The sequence below is a fragment of the Triticum aestivum genome, chromosome 4B (genome assembly GCF_018294505.1).
Source record: "Triticum aestivum cultivar Chinese Spring chromosome 4B, IWGSC CS RefSeq v2.1, whole genome shotgun sequence".
Taxonomy (NCBI): Eukaryota; Viridiplantae; Streptophyta; class Magnoliopsida; order Poales; family Poaceae; genus Triticum; species Triticum aestivum.
In genome coordinates, this window is record NC_057804.1 from 35,862,700 (window position 1) to 35,882,523 (window position 19,824).

Below are 19,824 nucleotides of genomic sequence, written 5' to 3' on the forward strand. Positions count from 1 at the left end.
AACATAGTGGATACTAGGGAACAAACCCTAACAAAACTAACTTGATTACATGGTAAATCTCATCCAACCCATCACCGTCCAGCAAGCTACGATGGAATTACTCACGCACGGCGGTGAGCATCATGAAATTGGTGATGGAGGATGGTTGATGATGACGACGATGATGAATCCCCCTCTCCGGAGCCCCGAACGGACTCCAGATCAGCCCTCCCGAGAGAGATTAGGGCTTGGTGGCGGCTCTGTATCGTAAAACGTGATGATACTTTCTCTCTGATTTTTTTCTCCGCGAGACCAAATATATAGAGTTGGAGTTGAGGTCGGTGGAGCTCCAGGGGGCCCACGAGGCAGGGGGGCGCACCCAGGGGGAGGGGGCGCGCCCCCCACCCTCGTGGACAGGGTGTGGGCCCCCTGGCCTTGATTCTTTCGCCAATATTTTTTATATTTTCCAAAAGTTATCTCCGTGGATTTTCAGGTCATTCCGAGAACTTTTGTTTTCTGCACAATAAATAACACCATGGCAGTTCTGCTGAAAACAGCGTCAGTCCGGGTTAGTTTCATTCAAATCAGGCAAGTTAGAGTCCAAAACAAGGGCAAAAGTGTTTGGAAAAGTAGATACGTTGGAGACGTATCAACTCCCCCAAGCTTAAACCTTTGCTTGTCCTCAAGCAATTCAGTTGATAAACTGAAAGTGACAAAGAAAAACTTATACAAACTCTGTTTGCTCTTCTTGTTGTAAATATGTAAAGCCAGCACTCAAGTTTAAGGGAGCACATAATTTAAATCTAACCCACTTCCTATGCCTAGGGATTTTGTGAGCACACAATTTAAGGGAACAAGAATCAACTAGCATAGGAAGGCAAAACAAGTATAACTTCAAAAGTTTAAGCACATAGAGGGGAAACTTGATATTATTGTAACTTCTACAAGCATATATTCCCCCCTCATAATAATTTTCAGTAGCATCATGAATGAGTTTAACAATACAACCATCACATAAAGCATGCTTTTCATGATCTACAGGCATAGAAATTTTACTACTCTCCACATAAGTAAAAATTCTTCTCATTCGGAATAGTGGGAGCAAATCATCAAATTAACCGTCATGTGAGGCATAATCCAATTGAAAATTAAAATCATGATGACAAGTTTCATGGTTAACATTATTCTTTATAGCATACATGTCATCAGATTATTCATCATAGATAGCAACTTTGTTCTCATAATCAATTGGAACCTCTTCCGAAATAGTGGAATCATTACTAACTAAAGTTGACACTCTTCCAAATCCACTTTCATAAATATCACACTAAGATTCAACACCCTCCAAAATAGTGGGATCACTAATTCCTAAAGTTGACACTCTTCCAAACCCACTTTAGATGATAGTATTATTCATACTCCAAAAGATATAAGTGAAGATCATGGAGCATTCTACATTTAATATAGACTAACCAATATCCAAGCTCAAAATATATAAGTGAAGCACACGAAGCATTCTGTAAAACCATACTCAAAAGATATAAGTGAAGCACATGAAGTATTCTATAAATCAATGAAGGGACATCTCATACTAGCATGGTTCCTAAAGAAAAAGAAAAACACAAGGGACACAAATCACGTGAACAAAAAAAACCCGAGGTATACCGATAATTGTTGAAGAAGAAAGATGGGATGCCAACCGGGGCATCCCCAAGATTAGATGTTTGAGTATCCTTGAAGTATTTACTTGGGGTGCCTTGGGCGTCCCCAAGCTTGAACTCTTGCCTCTCTTTATTCTTCTCACATCGGTAACTCCTCGTTCTTCAAACACTTCATCCACACGAAACTTAACAAAAACTTTGTGAGATCCTTTAGTATAATAAAGCAAATCACTACCTTTAGGTACTGTTGAAAACTCATTTCAATTTAATATTATCACTTTATCTACTGTATTCCAACTTCACCATGGTTCATACCCCACATACTACCCATGGATTCATCAAAATAAGCGAACAACACATAGAAAACAGAATCTGTCAAAAACAGGACAATTTGTAGTAATCTGGAAATTTAGTAAACTTCTGTAACTCCAAAAAATTCTAAAAAATATGATAATTTAATTTTTTTGTAAATAAGTAATGTGCACAAAGTTTCAGACCCATTTGACTTTCCAGTAAAAATGTAAAATCACGCGCTATAGCCCAAGTTTCTGTTTTTGTACTGCACATAGCAAACAGGCAATTTAATCATCCTAAAACCAAAGGTTGGCATATTATTTTTATAATACAATGGATATATACAAGGGGATAATTATTTTTAGAGAAGCTTCCATGAATTTTTTCCATTTTTCCATGAGCATGAACACAAGTGCTCAAGGTCGACCCTCACTTCTTCAATGCATAACCTTCCAATCACTTCTCTTACTGAAAAACTTTTTAGGCATGAGAGACAAGTAATTTTTTTGTATTTTCATTCTTTTATTTTTTTTGTATGTTTCACCCACAACTAAACATAAACAAAAAGGAAAAACAAAATCTAATTAGTGAAGAAAGAAAACAAGCACACACGAGAAAATCAACCCCACGCTATTGCTCCCCGGCAACGGCGCCAGAAAAGAGCTTGATAATCCCCAAGTGCAGGGAATCATCATGGCAATTCCCAAAGGTGGAAGTGATAAGTATGGAGTGTCGAACCCACAAGGAGCTAAAGGTAAGATCAATATTCTCTCAACTCCTATCTTCCACTGATACGACTCTATGTACACCGAACGTTTGCTTCCAACTAGAAACGAGAAATAAAACTACATTGCGGGTGTGAAGAGGATAACTTTGCATGGTATAAGAGAGCTAAATATCTAAAAGTAGGTGCTATTATCATAAATTTAGAATATATTACTAAATATTATAAATAGCGAGTGTGGAATAATGATGGGTCGGCGTGCGGAATTGTCCTAGGCAATTGTTAACGAGACCGGTGGTCGTCATTGCAATTTCATATGAGGGAGAGGCATAAGCTAAGATACTTTCTCTTATTGGATCATATGCACTTATGATTGGAAATCTAGCAAGCATCTGCAACTACTAAAGATCATTAAGGTAAAACCCGACCATAGCATTAACATACCAAGTCCCCTTTATCCCATACGCAACAAGCCCCTTACTCGGGTTTATGCTTCTGTCACTCAGGCAACCCACTATAAGCGAATCATGAACATATTGCAACACCCCACAACGGGAATCCCTCACGCTTGCGCGACACGGAGGGCACCATAGGAAAGCACCAAAATAAAACATACAACTCATACCAATCTAGATCATCAATCAACCCAAAGACAAAGGATATCTACTCAAAACATCATAGGATGGCAACACATAATTGGATCATAATATGTGGCATAAAGCACCATGTTCAAGTAGGGACTACAACGGGTTGCGGGAGAGTGGACCGTGTACAAGAGATGAGGATGGTGATGTTGATTGAGACGATCACTGCGGTGATGATTCCCCTCCCGATGGCACTCCGGCCCCACCGAGAGAGAGGAGGAGAGGTTCTTCCCCTTGTGCTTCCTCCTACATGGTGTCCCCCTAGATGGGGAGAGGTTCCCCCTATGGTCCTTGGCCTTCATGGCGATGATGGCCCCTCCGAGATCCTTCCCCATGGTCTTCGGTGATGATGGCCCCCTCTGGCAGGGTGCCAGAGAGGGCCTAGATTGATTTCTCGTGGCTACAGAGGCTTGCAGCGGCGGAACTTCCGATCTAGGTTATTTTCTGGAGGTTTGGGCATTTATAGGAGAGGTTGCCATTGGTTTCACGTCAGGGGGGGTCTCCGAGTCATCCACGAGATAGGGGGCGAGCCCAAGGGGTAGGGAACACCCTCCGCCCTCGTGGACGGCTCGGGACTCTTCTGGTCCATCTCCGATGCTCCGTGGGCTCTTATGGTCCATAAAAAATCGTCAAAAATTGGCACATCAATTGGACTCCATTTGGTATTCCTTTTCTGTAAAACTCAAAAACAAGGAAAAAATAGAAACTGGCACTCGGCTCTAGGTTAATAGATTAGTCCCAAAAATCATATAAAATAGCATATAAATGCATATAAAACATCCAAGATGGATAATATAATAGCTGAATACTTCATAAATTATAGATACGTTGAAGACGTATCAGCCACCAAGTGGGTACAACCCACTTGGGCGCGCCAAGAGAGGGGGGCGTGCCCTGGTGGGTTGTGCCCACCCAGGTGCCCCTCTCCGGCAGGTCTTGGCTCCTGAAATTCTTATTATTGATATAAAAAATCCTTGCAAAGTTTCGTTCCATTTCGAGAACTTTTATTTCTGCACAAAAACAATACCATGGTAGTTCTGCTGAAAATAGCGTCAGTCCAGGGTTAGTTTAATTCAAATCATGCAAATTAGAGTCCAAACAAGAGGAAAATCATGAGAAAAAGTAGATACGTTGGAGACGTATCAAGCTTCAACCTGATAAACTCGAACCCAAATCGGAGAAGTGCGTCTTCATAGGGTACCCAAAGGGAACTATTGGGTACACCTTCTATCACAGATCCGAAGGCAAGATATTCGTTGCTAAGAATGGATCCTTTCTAGAGAAGGAGTTTCTCTCGAAAGAATGAGTGGGAGGAAAGTAGAACTTGATGAGGTAATTGTACCTTCTCCCGAATTGGAAAGTAGTTTATCACAGAAATTAGTTCTAGTGATTCCTACACCAATTAGTGAGGAAGCTAATGATGATGATCATGAAACTTCAGATCAAGTTACTACAGAACCTCATAGGTCTTTCAGAGTACGGTCCGCACCAGAGTGGTATGGTAATCCTATTCTGGAAGTCATGTTACTAGAACATGATGAACCTACGAACTATGAGGAAGCGATTATTAGCCCAGATTCCGTGAAATGGCTTGAAGCCATGAAATCAGAGATGGGATCCATGTATGAGAACAAAGTGTGGACTTAGGTGGACTTGCCCGATGATCGGCAAGCCATAAAAAGTAAATGAATCTTCAAGAAGAAGACTAACGCTGACGGTAATGTTACTATCTATAAAGCTCTACTTGTTGCGAAAGGTTTTTGATAAGTTCAAGGAGTTGAGTACGATGAGACTTTCTCACCCGTAGTGATGCTTAAGTCTGTCTGAATCATTTTAGCAATTGCCGCATTTTATGATTATGGAATTTGGCACATGGGTGTCAAAACTGCATTCTTGAATGGATTTCTGGAAGAAGAGTTGTATATGATGCAACCAGAAGGTTTTGTCGATCCAAAGGGTGCTAACAAAGTGTGTAAGCTCCATCGATCCATTTATGGACTGGTGCAAGCCTCTTAGAGTTGGAATAAACACTTTGAGTGTGTGACCAAAGCATATGGTTTTAGACAGACTTTTGGAGAAGCCTGTATTTACAAGAAAGTGAGTGGGAGCTCTGTAGCATTTCTAATATTATATGTAGATGACATATTGTTGATTGGAAATGATATAGAATTTCTGGATAGCATAAAGGGATACTTGAATAAGAGTTTTTCAATGAAAGACCTCGGTGAAGCTGCTTACATATTGGACATTAAGATCTATAGAGATAGATCAAGACGCTTAATTGTACTTTCACAAAGCACATACCTTGATAAAGTTTTGAAGAAGTTCAAAATGGATCAGTCAAACAAAGGGTTCTTGCCTGTGTTACAAGGTGTGAAGTTGAGTCACACTCAATGCCCGACCACTGCAGAAGATAGAGAGAAAATGAAAGTCATTCCCTATGCTTCAGCCATATGTTCTATCATGTATGCAATGATGTGTACCAGACCTGATGTGTGCCTTGCTATAAGTATGGCAGGGAGGTACCAAAGTAATCCTGGAGTGGAACACTGGACAACGGTCAAGAACATCCTGAAATACCTCAAAAGGACTAAGGATATGTTTCTCGTTTATGGAGGTGACAAAGAGCTCGTCGTAAACGGTTACGTCGATGCAAGCTTTGACACTGATCCAGATGACTCTAAGTCACAATCCGGATACGTATTTTTATCGAATGGTGGAGCCGTCAGTTGGTGCAGTTCCAAGCAAAGTGTCGTGGCGGGATCTACGTGTGAATCGGAGTACATAGTTGCTTCGGAAGCAGCAAATGAAGGAGTCTAGATGAAGGAGTTCATATCCGATCTAGGTGTCATACCTAGTGCATCAGGTCCAATGAAAATCTTTTGTGATAATACTGGTGCAATTGCCTTGGCGAAGGAATACATATTTCACAAGAGAACCAAGCACATCAAGGGACGCTTCAATTCCAACCGTCATCAAGTGTCAGAGGGAGACATAGAGATTTGCAAGATACATACGGATCTGAATTTTGCAGACCCGTTGACTAATTAAGCCTCTTCCACGAGCAAAACATGATCAACACAAAAGTTCCATGGGTGTTAGAATCATTACTTTGTAATCTAGATTATTGACTCTAGTGCAAGTGGGAGTCAGTAGGAAATATGCCCTAGAGGAAATAATAAAGTTATTATTTATTTCCTTATTTCATGATAACTATTTATTATTCATGCTAGAATTGTATTAACCGGAAACTTAGTACATGTGTGAATACATAGACAAAACATAGTGTCCCTAGTATGGCTCTACTAGACTAGCTCGTTAATCAAAGATGGTTATGTTTCCTAACCATAGACATGTGTTGTCATTTGATGAACGAGATCACATCATTAGGAGAATGATGTGATGGACATGACCCATCCGTCAGCTTAGCATTATGATCATTACAGTTTCATTGCTACTGCTTTCTTCATGACTTATACATGTTCCTCAGACTATGAGATTATGCAACTCCCAAATACCGGAGGAACACCTTGTGTGCTATTGATAATCCCCAAGTGCAGGGAATCATCGAAGCAATTTCCAAAGGTGGAAGTGATAAGTATGGAGTGTCGAACCCACAAGGAGCTAAAGTTAAGATCAATATTATCTCAAGTCCTATCTGCCACTGATACAACTCTACGTACACCGAACGTTTGCTTCCAACTAGAAACGAGACGTAAAACTATGTTGTGGGTATGAAGAGGATAACTGTCGGGGGGATGAACCCTGGGCAGGCAACGGAACTCGAATCCTTTTCAAAAACAACGGGGCCAGCATCGCCCGTCAAGCCGGCACGTGCTTGGCCGGGTTGCTCGACCCGGCCAAGCCCCGCAACCCGGCCAAACTCTCTGACCCGGCAAGACGCGTCAACTCGGCCTCAACAACTAGCACAAGACAGCCGAACCCGGCACAACCAAAGCTCCCTCGACAAGACAGCTCCACCCGTGGCGTGCTCCACAATCCAGCCATGGGCCAGCTCCTGTCCCATCCAGGCCGTACGATGGGACGAGCCTTCATCTATCGATGACCAAGGAAACAGTGCCCCGCCCATGCCTCTGGTCAGCCGGGGCGTGGCAATAGTGCCCCCCACCTACCCGCTGACCAGGGCCGGCGTGGCTATAGTGCCCCCGCCCTCACCGCTGATGACAACAAGCGGCGACCTGACGGAGCGCCACTGTACACGACTCAACCCAGCCACGCCCTGACGATCGACAAGATGATGCACAGTCCCCCTAGGCACGCGGGGCCCGCACCTAGGGGAACCCGGTGAACCACAGGCCCCCAGCAAGTCCCAGCCCGGGTCCCCGGACGCTGACAACCTAGACCCACCGACCTGTGACATTACCATTGTACCCCTTGGGGGTTGGTCTATAAACCCCCCCGGAAGCCCATGCATACGGGCAAGCAACAAAGCATAGAGAGGAACTAGCCACCAAAAACCGCAACATCCATCCAGAGGGAAGGAGCAGCCCAAGCCTTGGCCAGCTTCCCTTCCCCTCCATACAGATCAAGGAGCAACATTGTACTATCGAACATCAAACTACACTCGGCAGGACTAGGGGTATTATCTCTCCGGAGAGCCCCAAACCTGGGTATGTCTGAGGTCCCGCGCCCACTCATGCCAACCTCGCCTCTGGAGCCCACCAGTGCCCTTGACCTCCTCCTCTCTTTAGCCATCCCATGGCATCTGCCGTGCGCCACCATGATAGTTGGCACCCACCGTGGGGCAGCTCGAGGAGCTCGTGTGGAGCATGCTTCAGACGGGGCCCTTCTCCTAATCCGACGAGTCCGTCGCGCTGGCGGACAACATCGTCGACGCGCTCGCTGCCTCCTTCGCCGCGCTGCACATCTTCGATGCGTCCACGGCCGACGAATACCCCAGCGAGGTACTCAGCTACTTCGACTCCCCCTCTCCCTCGGCGGTGACATTTCCACCGGGGCAATGGACGTCCATGTGGAGGTCTTCGTCACCGGCGATGGCGCCTCCTCCTCATCGAGCGAGACGAGGAAGGCCGCCGAAGCCAGGGCCGCAGCGGAACGGACCGAGCCGTCCGATCTGTCCGATTCGTTGCGCGTCGCGATGCAGAGCCTCCGCATCCCCATCGGCATCAACATCGACGCCACCAACATCGCTGAGGCCCGAACTCAGCTCGAGGAAAGGCGCCAACAGATGCTGGACCTGTTCGAGACGCTCGCCGCCACCCAGCGTCATCTGGACACCGCTCAGCTGGAGCGCAATGCCGCCTACGGATTCACGCCCGCTGCGGCCGAGCCAAGCCAGGTCGCCGATGTGCGTGCCCGGGGAGGAGCGATCTGCCGGGCCCTCGGCGCCGCCCCGACCATCTAGGAGACCCCAGCGAAGAACATGCGCGCTGCCCAGGCAGCCGTAGTCGACCTGGACCAGCTCACGGGTGAGGAGCTGAAGGAGCGCATCAGGCGGATGCGCGAACTCCTCAACACGGCCAACACCCAGCAGGACCGCCTCAACCAGCTCGCCAAGCTAGCGGGATCTGGCTTCGTCCGCCTTGGCGGACCCGGCGAACTTCATCACACAGCTTCGTCGCCGCTCGGCGAGGCGCACACCGGCCGAGCCCGGACTCGGCGCGATCCGGCGGCTGCGGTTTGGGCGACATGCCCGTCCCGGAGATCCAGCGCGGACCCGGCCAGCATGGCCGGCATCCGGCTCCAGCCGACCCAGCCCCCCGTGGCCTGGTTGCCAGTCGACTCGACCCACGCGCCATCGACGACGCCGACGCTCGCCACCGCATCGATCAGCTCACTCACTCCCTGGAGGTGGAGGAGAGCGGCGCTATCGAGCCGGCGTGCTTCGGCCCGCGCATCCAGGAAAAGCCCTTTCCCAAAGGGTTCATGCTCCCCCGCGACACCCCCAAGTACAACGGGACCGTGAAGCCAGAATACTGGCTCACCGACTACACCATGGTCATTGGCATCACCAGTGCCAATCGCCGTGTCGCCGTGCGCTACGCACCGCACATGCTCTAGGGGTCGGCCCACACGTGGTTGAACAGTCTGCCGATGGGCAGCATCAACACGTGTGTCGATTTCGAGCAAGCCTTCGTCCGCAACTTCACGGGGACCTACAAGCGACCCGGCCGCCCTAGCCAGCTCGCCATGTGCATCCAGGGGCCAACGGAGACCAGTCGCGAGTACCTCGCACACTGGACCGAACTCTAGAACAGCTGCGAGGGCGTCCACGAAGTCCAGGCGATCCAGTACTTCGTCAACGGGTGCCGAGACGGCACCCTCCTCAAGCACAAGCTCTTATGCCCCGAGCCGGCCACCATGGCCGCGCTCATGGTGACGGCGGACAAATACGCCAACGCCGACTCCGCCATGAAGATCCAGGTGGCCCTGGATGAAGCCGACAAAGTGAAGCCGGTTCCCCCTCCGAAGCCGGCCGGCGAGAGCAGCCGACAGCAACATCACCAGAACAACAAGCGCAAGGCCGACCAGCCGGCGCAGTGCCATGACAACCGGCTCGTCGCGGCCACCAAGCCCGTGGCGGACCCAGTGGTGAAGCGCCGGCAGACCGGCAACATGGCGTGGCAATCCGCCATGAGCTTTGAAGAGATGCTCGACGCCCCCTGCAAGCACCACAGCGGCGCAAGACCGTCCACGCACACGCTTCGGCAGTGCGCCATCACCAAGCGCATCATGCGGGGTGACGTCCCTGTCGGATTTCGGGTTTCGGCAGACCCTCTAGGTTCGAACACTGGGGTGCGCGTGGAGATCTCGCCCTCTACCTACCCGCACCTCGCCGCCTCGCTAGGATCTAAGCAATCAAAGGAACAACACAAGAGACACAGGGTTTATACTGGTTCAGGGCACCATTGTGGTGTAATACCCTACTCCAGTGTGTGGTGAGGTGGATTGCCTCTTGGGCTGATGATGAACAATACAAGGAAGAACGGCCTCGCGAGGGGAGGGGTTCTTGCGTTGGTGGTTCTGGCTAAGTTTCGATTCGTCGATCCCCTGCCTTGAGAGTAGCTAGTCCTATTTATAGGCAAAGGCCCTGGGCCTCTTCCCAAATATTAAGCGGGAAGGGCGCCAACAATTGGCCATTTTGAAGGGGAACATCTAGTACACTTATCCTGACTAAAGTTGGTCATCACCTGTCAAAGGCTCTGGTGGTGACGCCGACTTGGGCTCCACAATGACTTCCTTCCTGCCATTGCGACGGTCTTGGTCTTATTGCACCGAAATGGATGCCTTTGCTTGATGCTCTCGCCCGCGCTTGCCCCCTTTGCACCAAAGGGGAAAGAAGGACACTACGCGGGCTGGCGCCCGCCTGGCGCCCTTGGTCGTCATGGCTTGTGTCATGGGCACCTCGTGAGGTACCCCGCCTTGATCTCTCCGCCTCCTCGCGAGCCAGCCTGACGAGGCCGTGCCCGAGGAAGCTCCTTGTCGTCCACCCCGCGAGGCTTGGCCCCTCGCGAGGGTCTTGAGTTTGTGCTGATGAAGATGGGCCACGCTGGGCCGCCCCTTGACCCATGCTGCAGGCCGCAGGCAGGCAAGTCTGGGAACCCCCGTTCCCAGAACACCGACAGTAGTCCCCGGGCCCAAGGCGCGCCCGGACTTGGCTGAGCAGAGAAGCGAAGGGGTAAGTGCGAAGTGCCGCGGGCCCTAACAGCCTGCGGCCTCAGGCACCGCATGGCTGTCGATTCGACATGGGCCGCCCTGTTCCCCCACGCCTCCTTATTTTGCGCTCAGCTAGGCGGACTCGTGGTTGCACACAGTCGTTCCTCTTTTCGCCGCTCGACCGTCCCCTGCTCTTCCTCCTCTCGAGCTCCAGTCTCTGGTTCTAATCCAATCTCGAATCCTCCCTCTTCCCATTGCCATGGCTCCGACGAAGAAGGGGAAAGGGAAGAAACCGGTGCCTCCGCCTCGCTCGCTGTCGTGGGCGGCTCCCGCCGTCGATCCGTCGATCATACTCAACCGAGAAGGCTTGGGCAAGGTCAGCTCTGCTCTGGCCACTATCTTCAACGAGTGCGGGAGGACGACGGCTTGGACCGCGTCCCACTTCTCCATCGACAGAGTAGTAACTAAGGTCCGGTACTTTGCCGACGCCCTGTGGGCGGGATTGGTTCCCCCCTTTTCCAATTTCTTTAACGTTGTGCTTTCCCATTACCAGATCCATATGATGCACTTGGGTCCTGAATCCATTACCCTTCTTGCCGTCTTCGCCTTTGTCTGTGAGGCAATGATGGGCATCCCTCCTTCGGTTGCCTTGCTGCGCCACTTCTTCTCTCCATGCCTCGTCGATCCCACCCAATGCTCGGGGTGCGTGAGCTTCATTGCCGCACCAGAAACAGCGGCCTCGGGGATTGATTTCAGCCTTCCTTCGTCCACGCCTGGGTTCCGCGAGCGGTGGCTGTACGTGGATGTAGGGGGTGCCCAACCCCCTGCTTTCGGAGCCAACGTCGCCCGCTGTCCCCAATTCAGGCTGGGGCCAGGAGACGCTCACGAGCCCCCGGCTCATCTTTGTCTGGCGTCGCTTCACGCTCTTGAGGGCACTCGGCATGACGGCGCCCAGGGTGGTGAAGGAGTTCCTGCTACGCGGCATTGCTCCTCTCCAGCGCCACTCCCGCCAGATGTGGGCCTTCAGCGGGCGTGGAGATCGCATGAGGCTCCAGGAGGAGGACCTGATGCCCGAAGCGCCGAGGAAGGTGCTCTTGGTCTTGACGGGGGACCCTTCCCCCGGCAGCGTCCGGCAAGGAGGGGCTTTGCTATACCTTTGCTCGAACAGGGGCGACTTTGTGAATTAGATGCCCGGATTCGACGAATGGGGGCTGTGCCCCGCCGGCGTCACGGGGCCTCGCGAGAACCCAGTGGTGGTGATTGCCCTCCCAGTCGCCCACGGCGGTCCTTCCTTGAGTGGCGGAGCAGGGAGGCATGGGCCTCCGGAGGCTGAGGGGGCCCCTGCCGGGGTGACGACACCAGGTGGCATTTCTGAGGGGGCAGCTCCTAAGGCCCGTACTGCTACGGCTGAAGGCGTTGAGCCGCTGCCCGCGACATCCGTGGTTGAGGCCCCTGGGGCCCCAGCTACTCTTCTCGGTGAGGCGACCGGCGGCGCGCATCAGGACGACGCCCCGGACGCTGGGCATCTTGACGCTTCTTCCTCGTCGCAGGCTGACCCCTGCTCTCAACTCCTGGGTCGCTTTCGCATGGACTTTGAGGCTCTTCGGAAGAGAAGGGAGGCCTTGGGTGACGATTACCCTTGCCGCCTGCTGAAGCGCCGGAAGTATCTCGCCATTGACGAGTAAGCCTTCCCCCTTCCTAGCTCCTGATCCTCCAGCTACTTTGGCTGATCCTTGCTCTGCAGGGCCCTTCCTACCGAGCTCTCGGAGATGGCTGAGGAGCCATCCCCCAGGCTCCGCCCCCTCCATCGTCTTCGAGTGCTCCGAGCTCAAGCAGAGCCCTCGCGGTGAGGCCGGTCGGAGAGGTGAGCCATCCTATGGTGCATCGCGGCTCTGCGCGCCTCGCGACCCTCCTTCGCGAGCCTTCTCGGGGCATAGCCAGCCTGCCTTGGGCTTCGCGTCTGGTCGTGGATGGCGATTGGCTGCGGTCGGCCCTGTGCTCTTCATTTGGGGATGGGCTGGCTCCTGGCCGGGCTTCTGGCGAGGCGCGCCCGGCCATCACGAGGGCGCCAGCCCCCAGCCCCCTGCCCAGAGGGGGAGTGCTGATTCGTGCCCCCCGCGCCTACTTGGGGCGGATGACGGCGCGGAAGACGTGCTCGAGCGCGTCCGGAGGCGTCACGTTCTTCGCCAAGGGTTTCTCCGGAGGGCGGCTGACGCGGTGAGCCGGCTTGGTGAAGAGCTTGCTGATGAAGATGCGCACCTTGAGGCTGAGGGCCTGTGCCTGGTTGAAGAGAGGCGCGAGATACGCCAGCGGCGGCTTCTGGAGCACGAGCATGGCCCCATGCTCACTACACTCCGGGAGAGAGCCAACATGGCCTTGGGCAACATCTGCGAGGCGGCTGTTGACGAGCCCCACGCAGTCAACTATGCTAGCAATCTTCAGTTCTTCACCGACGTGGTGATACAGCTGGAGGCGCGGTCGGTCGGGGCCAACAGGCTGGTGGAGGAGAGGGGCCGCGCCCTGCTCAGGCGCGCCTTCTCTCGTGTCTTCAGCTACCTTCGGAACATGGACCCCAACTTTGACTTCGACGCCACGATCGCCCCAGTACCCCAGGCCGTCCGGGGCGACCTGACGCGCTGGGTGGAAGACAACGTGGATGCCCTCATCAGGGCCTTCGCTTCTGATAACGACGACATGGTCGTGGCTACTGATGGAGGCGACGTGGTGAACGGCCCTGACGCCGCTGATGGCGACGCGGAGAGCGACGGCGAGGCCAGCGACGCCAGCGACGATTTAGGAGGTGCCCCTGAGGATGCATTGGGGGATTTATCTGACTGACCGCGTGTTGGCCCTGCTTCCTTACCCTGCGCAAATAGAGTTCAGGCCTTGCCCTGAAGGTTGTAAGAGCATTTTGGGAGGGGGATCCCCTCATGTAAAAACTTGCATTCGGCGTATTAGTAGATGCAATATCACCCGTATGCCTGCGCCAAGCGGCTGACTTTGCGAGAGCTGGCTGGCTTGTTTACCTTCGACCCGCGTGGGCCTCGAGTTAGCCTGCGGAGGGCTGTGGTGTCTCGAGTGTCTCCTGAGTGAGCCCATCAAACCTGTAATGAGAACCTCCTGAGAGGGCGTGACGGCGGCAGCCTGGGCTGCACGCAAGCTAGGCCTGGCCCGGCTTGCGAGGGGCTCACGAGGGGAGGCAGCTGAGGCAAAGTGGTAACCAGAACGCGAGAGATTGCTCGAATGAGACTAAACACCCCTTCCCCGAACGCACGCAAATCTTGGAGCTCAAATCCAACTTAAATCCAACGGGGGAAAAGGACAGCCAAGGGGAAAAGCAATGAAAGCAGAAAAAGGCCGCGTCCGACACCTAGTCTAGTCTTGGAGGTCTTCTCACCAGCGCGGAGCTAAGTGTTGCCACTGGACGTGGGAGGGAGCCCCAGGGCCTGGGGCCGGCACCCCTGAGACTCCGGGGCGTGTACAACCCCATTCATTATTACGTGAGAGTGTCACGGGGCGGCGAGCTTCACAGGCACTGGGCCTTCTTCACAGGTACCGGCCTTGCTTCATATCTCCAGACGAGGGCCCCGCCTTGCACCACACTCTAGTGCCACCGATGACGAGCGGAAACTAGGACGCCGCCGATGGGGTAGAGCGGTCGCCAGCGGTTCCCCCGACGACCACAGGTCCTCTGCCAGGGGCAGGCCCTGAGGCACCTCCCCAGCAGAGGGCCTACCTCCTGAGAACGCCTTGCTCCGAATGCCACGGTGGTGATGCCGGATCTTGGCCCCTCTCCTGCGGCCCCGGCGCCCTCCTCCTGAGGGGTAGGAAGCTGCGGGAGTGGGGCAGTCGCCCGTTGTGGCGACCTGTACCTCCTGCGATCCATGGTTGGCGTATGCCTGCTCCTGAGGAATTAGTGGTACCTAATAATCATTGCTTCCAGTGTAGCCGACGGGGCCTTCCTGGGGCTCCTGGAAGAGCTCAACTTCTGGTGCCTCGTCCCCCCAACTTGGGCCGAGGAGCGAGCCTTGTTCGTCCTCATGCACGCGCCCTTGGTCCATCATGCGGGGCACGTACTCTCTGGGGCCGCCATCCCGAAGGCCACGCCGTAGCACCCCGCGTGCCACACAGTGCTGCTTGAGGCGCCCGCCTGGGGGTGGTAGCGCAGCGGCCCACCGGGGCCGTGGGTTGTGGCGAGTCCTTCTTCGCTGGCTAGGGGCGGGGGCAGCGCCGCTGCTGGCCCGGCGCTAACGGCCTGGCCGGCGTTGGGGTGGCCTTGGAGTCCGCTTGGGGCTGCACGGGCGTGCATGGAGCCTCCGTGCGGGCCACCATGAACCTGAGGTGGGAGTTGGGTGCAGAAGGGGGAGCCCCTGAGGCAGTGAAGCCCAGGAGCTCTGCCACCCGCTCTAGCAGCACGTCGCGACCGCCTTCCAGCAGCCTGCACTATAGTAGCTCCCGGGCCACTGTGAGCGCGGCCCTCGAGTTCTCCTGCTCCCGTCGAGTGTACGACACCATGGTCGCAGCATGGTGGGAGGCCCTCGCCACCGACCGCGCCTGCCGCGTCGTGAGAGCTGTCGTTGCACGTCCGCGCCGCCCGCGGCCCGCAGCGCCCTACGGACCACGAGCTGCCTGGGGCATGGGGTTGCCCAGGGCGAGCGGCTCTGCATGGGCGGGCCAGGCCGCCCAGGGATCAGGGTTGCCTGCCTAGTCGCCGTACATGATGATGGCGATGCGATGGGGTGCGAAGCGCCAGAAGGTGGATTCCAGCGCACCCCTACCTGGTGCGCCAAATGTCAGATTTCGGGTTCCGGCAGACCCTCTAGGTTCGAACACTGGTGTGCGCGCGGAGATCTCGCCCTCTACCCACCTGCACCTCGCCGCCTCGCTAGGATCTAAGCAATCAAAGGAACAACACAAGAGACACAGGGTTTATACTGGTTCAGGCCACCATTGTGGTGTAATACCCTACTCCAGTGTGTGGTGAGGTGGATTGCCTCTTGGGCTGATGATGAACAATACAAGGAAGAACGGCCTCGCGAGGGGAGGGGTTCTTGCGTTGGTGGTTCTGGCTAAGGTTCGATTCGTCGATCCCCTGCCTTGAGAATGGCTAGTCCTATTTATAGGCAAAGGCACTGGGCCTCTTCCCAAATATTGAGCGGGAAGGGAGCCAACAATTGGCCATTTTGAAGGGGAACATCTAGTACACTTATCCTGACTAAAGTTGGTCCTCGCCTGTCAAAGGCTCTGGTGGTGACGCCGGCTTGGGCTCCATAATGACTTCCTTCCTGCCGTTGCGACGGTCTTGGTCTTGTTGCACTGAAATGGATGCCTTTGCTTGATGCTCTCGCTCGCGCTTGCCCCCTTTGCACCAAAGGGGAAAGAAGGACACTGCGTGGGCTGGCGCCCGCTTGGCGCCCTTGGTCGTCATGGATTGCGTCATGGGCACCTCGTGAGGTACCCCGCCTTGATATCTCCGCCTCCTCGCGAGCCAGCCTGACGAGGCCGTGCCTAAGGAAGCTCCTCGTCATCCACCCCGCGAGGCTTGGCCCCTCGTGAGGGTCTTGAGTTCGTGCTGATGAAGATGGGCCACGCTGGGCCGCCCCTTGAGCCACGCCGCAGGCCGCAGGTAGGCAAGTCTGGGGACCCCCATTCCCAGAACGCCGATAGTCCCGCCTCCTCCGGCTCCGGCTCCAAGCGTGGGGCAGCCGCCCCCACCTCCACCGCCGCCTCCAGCTGGCGGCGCGATGCGCGACACCGCCGACCCGGACCAGAACACGGCCTACGTCATCTTCACCAGCCTCGACGACGACAAGCGCAGTGAGCGCCTCCTTCGGCAGGAGGTGAACACCGCGTCTCGGCCAAACCAGAGTTCATGCACTGGTTGGACCGCCCGGTCACCTGGACCCGGGAGGATCACCCAGCGGTCATGCCGAGTTCGGGTGGTTACACCCTCGTCCTCAACCCCACCATCGTCGTGCAGCGCACGTGCAAGTTCTCCCGAGTCCTCATCGACGACCGTAGCAACATCAATATCCTCTACCGCGACATGATGACCAAGCTTGGCCTCAAGGCCGAGGACCTGGAACTTACCCGGACGATCTTCCACAGCATCGTCCCCGGCCTCTCTTGCTCTCCCATTGGCCAGGTCCGGCTCGACGTCCTGTTCGGTGACAGCAGCCACTTCCGTCACGAACCAATCTGGTTTGAGGTGGTGGACCCGTCCAGCGCGTACCACGCACTGCTGGGCTGACCCGCGCTCGCCAAGTTCATGGCGGTCCCCCATTACGCGTATCTGAAGATGAAGATGCCGGGTCCCAAGGGCCTCATCACCATTATCGGCGACTACCGCAAGTCCCTGGAGTGCGCCCGAGACGGTGCCAAGCTGGCCGAGTCGCTGGTCATTGCCGAGTCGCTGGTCATTGCTTGACCGGATCGTTGCCATGGCAGGCGAGGCCTCGGCCGCGTCGATCCCGACCAAGGACCCAGCCGACGAAGCCGTCTTCAAGCCCTCCAAGGAGACCAAGAAAGTGAAGCTGAACCCAGAAGACCCCAGCTGCAGCAAGTACGTTGTCATAGGCGCCCACCTCGATAGCAAATAGGAAGGAGAGCTCGTCGACTTCCTCCGTGAGAATCAGGATATCTTCGCATGGACCCCCAAAGACATGCTGGGTATCTCGAGGAAGTATGCCGAGCACAAACTTCACATCCGCAAGGACGCCAAGCCTGTCCGTCAACCCCTATGACGTTTTTCCGAAGAGAAGAGAAGAACCATTGGTGAAGAGGTCACCAAGCTTTTGGCGGCCGGCTTCATCATGGAAGTGTTTCATCCCGAGTGGATGGCCAATCCAGTCCTCGTCCCGAAGAAGAACAAGACCTGGCGCATGTGTATCGACTACACCAGCCTCAACAAGGCCTGTCCCAAGGATCCGTTCGCTCTCCCGTGGATCAACCAAGTCACCGACTCGACCGCCGGGTGCGAGCTCCTGTCCTTCCAGGACGCTTACTCCGGCTACCACCAGATCAAGCTGGACCCGGCCGATGCCCTGAAGACGTCCTTCATCACGCCCTTTGGGGCGTATTGCTACATCACTATGTCGTTCGGCTTGAAGAACGCCGGCGCCACCTTCCAACGCTGCATGCAGAAATGCCTATTGCTGCAACTCGGCCGCAATATCCACGTTTATGTGGACGACATCGTGGTGAAGACCAAGCAGCACCTCATGTTCCTCGACGACTTGAAGGAAACATTCGCTAACCTCCGCGAATACAAGGTCAAGCTTAACCCGGAAAAGTGCATTTTCGGCGTCCCGGGCGGAAAGCTACTCGGCTTCCTCGTCTTGGAACGCGGCATTGAGGCGAACCTAGAGAAAATCAAGGCCATTGAGCGCATGCGCAAGCCGGATCGACTGCACAATGTCCAGAAGTTCACCGGGTGCTTGGCCTCGGTCATCCAGTTTCTAAGCCGGCTGGGCGAGAGGGCGCCCCCCTGTACCAACTGATGAAGAATACGAAGTCGTTCGAGTGGAACGACAAGGCAGACGAGGCTTTCCAGGACCTCAAGCACATGCTCTCCACCGCACCAGTCCTGGCCGTGCCGACCGACAAGGAGCCGTTGTTGCTCTACATAGCTGCGACCTCGCGGGCGGTCAACACGGTGCTGGTGGTCGAGTGACCAGAGAAGGGAAAAATAAAGCCGTCCAGCGCCCGGTCTACTACCTGAGCGAGGTGCTCTCCCTCTCTGATAAAGACCAAACCTCGTGGCGAGATCCGATCCGTTGTTGCGGCCCGACCTTTCACGACACTTCACCTTCAGCAGTAGTAGCCTCTCGCCCGCGCACGCGATGTACGCGAAGTAGAGGGATTGAACCTTACAGTCCAGCACGAGAAAACCAATCTCGATGACGGTACTCACGCACAAAACAATTTCCACGAAGAGAAATCACAACACAGAGGTTTTCTAAAGCTTCCTCTAAAACTTAGGGATTTTTAGACAGCTTCCCCCAAAACTCGATATGGGTATTTACCCTAAAAAGACATCGTGTCTATTCGTAAAAATATAACCTCCACTTTACATGACTCACGGGCTAGACTTTATAGTAGTATAGCGAACTCCTTCTAACTTGATCGTCAAGGGAAAAACTAACTCACGTAAAAAAAACTCCTGCTTATTTAAACTACCTTTTACATCTTGGTAGATCCTAAACTTGCAACCGAATAATATTAGAGGTGGACCCCAGCCCGTGTCTTTTAATGACAATAAATCACATACTAGTCTCTGACTCTTGCAACGTTGTGAAACTTCGTCTTTACGCGGAGGTGGCAAAAACAGAAAAAAATTCCTCTCATTTATCTTGTTGACCGAACCAAATAAATGGCATCCCTCATGCTCCCTTCCATCAGCGTAGGTTTCCTCTTCTTTCCAAGTATTAATGCACTTTGAATTTTCCTTGCCAAAACTTGCGTGACCAATGTTGCATGCACATTATCATCCTTTAATACATGCACGTCCAGGGACTTCTCTCCCCTCTCGTTGGCGCAAAGCTCAAACAAAACAATGTCTTGTTTTATTGTAACAGAAAATAATTCCTCTAACATGCTGACATGCGGTAATATTATGCGATCATCAACGCTAACATCAGTCGCGGATATATCATCCTCTTCTCCTTGAAACGAAACCGTCCTCGGTTTCAAATTAATCTCTTCAACAATATTTTTATTTGCAGTTTGAATGATGGTTGGAAAATTTTCAGCGGCTTCAACTTTCTTGTTCTTTACTTCTGATGCAGCTTGAGCAATATCCCGCTTCTTGCGATCAGCCATATACTTCTCTGATGTGTACGAATCAAGTGGTACGTATTGTCCTCCATGAACAAAAGAAAATTCG